At 38.4% G+C, this 6,171-nt stretch overlaps 1 long non-coding RNA gene across 1 annotated transcript; it reads right to left on the bottom strand.

The window, feature by feature from the left end:
• Positions 1 to 461: 461 nt before the first annotated feature.
• Positions 462 to 5,722, bottom strand: LOC116440853. The gene is made up of 3 exons (XR_004238784.1): positions 5,601 to 5,722; positions 1,362 to 1,446; positions 462 to 824 (listed from the first exon to the last, which is right to left on the bottom strand). It is a non-coding gene; the product is annotated as an uncharacterized LOC116440853 (long non-coding RNA).
• Positions 5,723 to 6,171: the final 449 nt, after the last annotated feature.

The following is a 6,171-nucleotide window of genomic DNA, read 5'->3' as shown; positions in this document are numbered from 1 at the left end:
CTGCCATGGAGAGAGGCCTGCTGAGATAAGGAGAGTGCTTAACCTCCAGTGAGACTCCCCTGGGAAGGCAACCACTTTTCAGTTATGGCGAGAAGACAGACCCAGAATATTCTGGGAGACCTTATGCAGATCCTTTGTAACCCATTGGCCTTTACCCTCTGACACCCACCCCCTGTATCCCTATGAGATCTAGCCCTCTGCCCCTGTGAGACCAGAGAGAGCTCATCCCTGGCCTCCCCTTTGCCGGACTAATAAAGCTACTTTGTGTGGAACAGCTACACGGGCCTCTCGTCTCTCTCTGGTCCGGCCTGGAGGCTGCCCTGCAGAGCTGAGCTGGAATCACGAGCTGACAATCACTAAAGAGCTGACAGCTTCTCTGCAAGGGCACTCCAGCCAGCAGCTGAGGGAAGACACCGGGCCTCAGGAAGATGATTCCTCATGGGACCATCTCTCCGGACCAGTCACAGCTTCCTCGGTCAGAGCTACTGACCCCTCACCAGCTGCATCAATTTCACATTTAGAGAGAGGATCATACTGTCTGCTCTGTTCTTGCCCACATATATGAGTTTAATTCACTGCCCCAGTTATAACACTGGAATACAAGCACATGTGCAATTGTTATTGCCACTATTTTGGACAACTTCACAGCACCAAATTCTTCCAACAATTTGTAAACTGAGTTTATCTAAATTTCAGGCCACAGGAAGCAAAGAACTCCAGCACCACAAAGACCAGAATTCATCCATTCCAAGAGCCATAAGGGGCTGGTTTGGAGCAGCACTTGAGCAAGAAGGGAACACAGGAGTCAGGGTATCAGCTTCTTCCTGGAGAGAGAATAAGAATGCCATTTTGACTTAATTATGACCTGCTGCAGTAATGGAGAATTTTCCAGTGGGAAGAAAATCTTAATCCCCTGTCAGTTACTCCTCCAGCATTAGAAAAGTAGTGTGATACAGCCCAGATGTCCTGCAAAAAATTTGCTGAGGGGCATGTGGCAGAAAAGCACAACTGCTGAGATTTTGAGTCAGTCCATCCAGCCCTTCATTATTCTGCAACCTTTATATCTATAACCCATTAGTCCTGTCATATCTGGAGGACTCAGCATGAACCTGAATTTCTTCATTCATATCAGTGGAGTGATAACCTTGGCAACATTAATCAAAATTAATGCTGGTACATCCACTACTGCTAAACAATACAATAAAGAGATGAACAGTCTTCTACAGGAAGCTTCAGCATCCTCTGAGGTAATGGTCTTGGTTTCCAAGTGATGTTTTGTTTTCAGATACCATGTAGAATTAACTCCCACTACTACAGCTCTGAGGTAATACCTACTATTTTAATATTTATGCTAAAATTACCTCTGTCATGTGGTTTGCATGATGTCTCTGAGGGCTGTCCTTTTTCTAGAGAGATATGAACTTGAGGTTTCAGATGCTCTTTGGCCTGTAACATTAATAATAATAATAATAATAAAGAATCTGTTTTGGAAGTTAGCCACATTTAATTACAAAAAGAGAAAAATAAATAAATTATATCCTACCAAGGTTTTCAGCATTTTCTGTCTGCATTCTGTCTAGAATTAAAGGTAAAATACCTTTCTCTGTGAGATTCTGGCATTTCTTTCTTCAGTTTCTGTGACTTCTAAGGAAAATTGAGCTAATAATTAATCAAATATAGAAAATGATATTTGGAATTTTCCTGATTTCAGAATAAGTTGCATGTAACTTCTGGACAAACATTTCTCCTTTGCCCAATCAAAGTCATTCTAGTTTTTATTCCTATATCTATATATGTATGTATATCTATATATAGATAGATACATATACATATACATATATATATGATTTTTAATTATTTTATTGACAAACAAATAACTGTAAAAAATCCTGAAAAATAATATTGGAACAAAAGGTCATATATTTAAACATAAATCTAAGAAGAGTAAATGTTTAACACCTCTCAACTCCTACCCTACTAGTAAAATGGCCAGCAAATAAGTTATCATTTAAAATATCATTTGTAAAGCTACACTCCTACAAATGCAAAAATACTCAGTAGTTAATATTTTTCCAGATACTTTGAAGTTAGATCTGTTAAAAGGCAATAAGGAACAATCCTCATAACAATAGGTGAAAACAGTTACATTTTTCAGCCTAGATGTAGGCCTCAGCAGTGTTCCTTGTTTATCTGGACAGTGTTTAATTACCTGGAAGGACAAAATCAGGGCTGATCAGTGGCTGAGAGTCACAGAGCTGCACAAAGAGAGCTGCAGCAGGGAAGTGCACCAAGGAGACAAATATGCTGAGGAGGGAACTTCAGTGTGCCAATAATTGGCTCTCAGAAAAATTTTCTACCTTTTACTTAGTAGTAAAAATATGAAAAAATGTCTCCCTGGTTCTGGTGTGTTTGTAATTTACACCCTTTTGCTGGGATTTGCAGGGAAGCAGGCCCCCCAATAAGTAAAGGCTATCAAACCACGGGAAACAAAGGCAGCTAAATGCCTCCAAGCTGAACCAGCACGTTTCCACACTGCCTGTAGATATCCCCCCAAACAGCTACAAAATCAGCACCTGACATATTTCCTGACATGACAAACTAATGCCAAAAGAAGCACAGCTGGCTGATTTCTGGAGTGGAAAGGCGTGCAAGTCATTTTGGGCAACAAGAGAAGTGCAGCCTAAAATCCTACTGCTCTGTGTACAGCAAGGAGACAGGACTGGCACAGGAACCATGAGGATAGTTCAGATTCTGTTGGAATACCCTTGAAAACCAAATTCAGTGCCAGGCCTGTGCCAGCAAAGTCCTCACAGATGATCTGGTGTGTAATATATTGTTTGACAGGCTTATGAATCAGCAGATGACTGACAAGGAGAGCTGCCAAATGGGTAATTACATCAGGCTTTGTAATATTAACTAAAAAGCAGGGAAAAATGAAGCCTGAGAGAAGTAATTTATAACTTTTATCACTTGTCATGCAGAATCTATTAATTGCAGTGCCAGAATGTATATTATTTTGCTATAAAATGCTATAAAGATCAGTGTTAACTGCTGCTGGAGAGCAGTGGTAGTTTGTCCTCCACTTAACATTTCTCCTAAGCCCCTGTCAAAGAGATTCCAGCCTGGTACAAAACATTACCTGCAGAACATCTCCCAGGTCATGGGTATGGGAATTGCAGTCCTGCTTTGCCACATGACTTGATGGGTTCTATGGATGGCAGAGTGTGGGTGCAACTAGACCTGAGTACCAGAAAAACCTGAGCCGTGCATGGTAACTCCTGATTCCTTACAAAAATGTCATTGTGCAAACAGCCTGGATTTTGTTCAAGATAGTCCTGCCTGCAACACTATCAGCACAGGAACTGAAGATTTATCAGAGCCTTGGACTAGCAGACAATGGCCTCCACTTGAAAAATAATCATGGATGCATAAGTATAAAAAATTTCACTCTCCAGCCCAGGGTCTATTCAAGTACCACAGTTCCTATTGTTGAACTGAAATGATTTTTTCTTTTTTTCCCAGCCCATGCATATGACCTTCTATGCATGTCTTAAGTGGCCAAGTCTGGTAACCAAAAAAAAAATCTCCATCACATTAGTTAATCAAATCCAGTTGTTCTAGTTTTTCATGCCAAAATTGTAATTCCCACATCCCACCCTAATGTTTGATTTGATTTAGAAATATAAGCACCTTAATTCAGCTCTAGTTCATGGTAAATATTGAAGGAACATAATACTTTAGAAAAGGCCTTTTGTTCAGTTCAGCTTTCTATTATAGTTACAAATTTTTGAGCAGAAACATGGCTTTTGAAGACTAATTTTCATTAAGTTTTACTAGTAAGAAATATGCCTTTACAGGGGAAATAAAAGTAGAATAAAACCAAAGCTATGACAGGGAGAAATGGTAGTGTGAGTGCAAGAAAAGATGACAAACAGTTAGTGATGTTTACAAAAAAACAGCTGTTTCTGCTTATAGAGGAAGAAAGAGGTGCAGCACTTAGTGCTGGGATTGTACTGGTTAATGTATTTCCATGTCTGTGTGCACTTGTATTTCATGATCTGCTAAAAATACTCTAATTAAAGCTGTTGACCTAGAATGAAGTAAACTGAGTAATAAATAGAGCCCATCTAAATCAGAAATTAGAATGCAGAGTTGCTACACAGAGTTTCTTAATTCAGTGAGCATGGCAAAAAGCATAATATAAAAAATAAAACCCTTTGTAAATTATCAGTGTAGTCACATTCTCACAAGTAAGGTATCTCTAGAACAACAAAAGAAACCCCAAAAATCCCAAACAAACAACAAAAAAACCCACCACAAAAAAAACCCCAAAACAACTGGATCTGATTCTGCAGAATTTTTCTCCCAAGCTCTTATACTGAAGTCATCAAGATTACTCATGAAAATAAAAATTTTGTCTTAAGTCTTGGTCCTTTGGAAAAAAATGCCTTCACATCATCTACCTATTACCAGGCTTACAGGGAAGCAAATACTGAACCTATGACTATGTCCAAAAAACATCAACTGAATGAACTAAAAAATTACTGCTGTACAGGAAAAGAAGGTGGGAGTAGAAGATAGGTGTTTCACTCCACACTGCACAGCCCAGTTTAGATAACTAGAAATAAAATAAGCAGTGTTTTATAGGAAAAAAATGATACCTAGTTGTAACCAGGGCAGAAGAAATTAAGTTATGAGTAGCTACTGCTGGGGAAGAAAACATGATCAGCAGGATTTGTGGCAAACATTCACAGGGTTGTAGTCCTCAAACAAAAGATGCCAATGGCAGGAGGAAAAAATGAAAAGAAAAAGCTGTATATTGCATCTTTGCCAGATTTCTCGTATGCATTTGTCTCCTTTTGCGCAGGATTGTTTTCTGCTCTGGGCAAAACTGTGAATGCATAATCCACTTGATCTGCCTGACCACACAAGAGTCTGGAGTATTGGTAAAATAATCTGAAATGGAAGCTCAGTGTGCTGCATGGTGTGTCGCTTTGTGACTCTAAGTCACAAGGATGGGTTTATTACTCTTTTTGGTGACCAAAGACAAAATAACTTTTTAATGAAAAAAGAAGACATTTACATCTTTAAAAATTACTGCTTATATATAAAGTTTACTTTTTAATGTGTATATATATACACATACACATGCAAACTCTTTTCATCTGTTCATGTGCATAAATGAATGAACAGCACCATTTTCTTCTTGATATACTAGAAGGAAAGTTTTGTAAAATTTAGATGGATTGACAAAATTAGTGCCTTTTCAACAGCCTCAGGTTTTGTAAGATAAACATTGATCTTCTTCAGAAAGGCATTGTAGTGATTTCTTTTTCTTTGTTTTAAGGTCTACAGTGTTACCTCTGGAACAGTAATAATGGAGCAAGATGAGAAGATTCCTTGCTCTGATCCTTCTCCTAAAATGGAGGCTTGTTGTCAGCAATCTGTAGTTGTAAAAAGCTATAGTCAACAAATAAAAACTTAAAGTCTTTCAGCAAATATTTTTTCCTTTATTTCATGCTACTAATTAAAAAGCAAACAAACAAACAAAGACGATTTTTATAACTCAAATTCCATGAAATAGCAAATCAAGATATTACCTGCTCTGGACAATCTTTAAAGATATGACAATGGGTTTCAGTATCAGGTGTCCCTTTGCCATAGATGGGAGTTGTGCTGTTTTGAAATCTTCTGGCTCGTCTTGAACCAAGGCAGCCACTTGAAAAATAAATCGAGACCATTAGTGGGATAAATAGGCATAAGCACTCAGAGCATGTGATCTATTCCTGAGTACGCTTGAATTCCTTTGGTGAATACATGTAACTACCCAGTCCTACTCTACAGAGGTTAGAGTGGAATGCTCTCTGCCTACCTTGACAATATTGGTTTTTTTTTTTCCTCTTGTTTAAATGGAATCTTCTGCATTTCAATTTGTATCTATTGCTTCCTGTCCTTCGCAACTGGACTATCTCATATTTCAAAAGCATTTTACGATTTCAGTCCTAAATGTACTTATAGCCAGCTTTATAAAAATTTTCTGTGTGCAAACACAGTCTCAGATTAAATAGCTCCCAGCCTGGTATTTCCCTTGACATATTTATCAAGTACAATCATATCCCTCCTTCCATCTGTGTTTTGCTAAACCAAACAAGCCGAGCTTGTTTACTCTCT

The sequence above is a fragment of the Corvus moneduloides genome, chromosome 3 (genome assembly GCF_009650955.1).
Source record: "Corvus moneduloides isolate bCorMon1 chromosome 3, bCorMon1.pri, whole genome shotgun sequence".
NCBI lineage: Eukaryota > Metazoa > Chordata > Aves > Passeriformes > Corvidae > Corvus > Corvus moneduloides.
The sequence above is the reverse complement of the archived record's forward strand: the minus strand, read 5'-3'. Positions and strand labels throughout refer to the sequence as shown.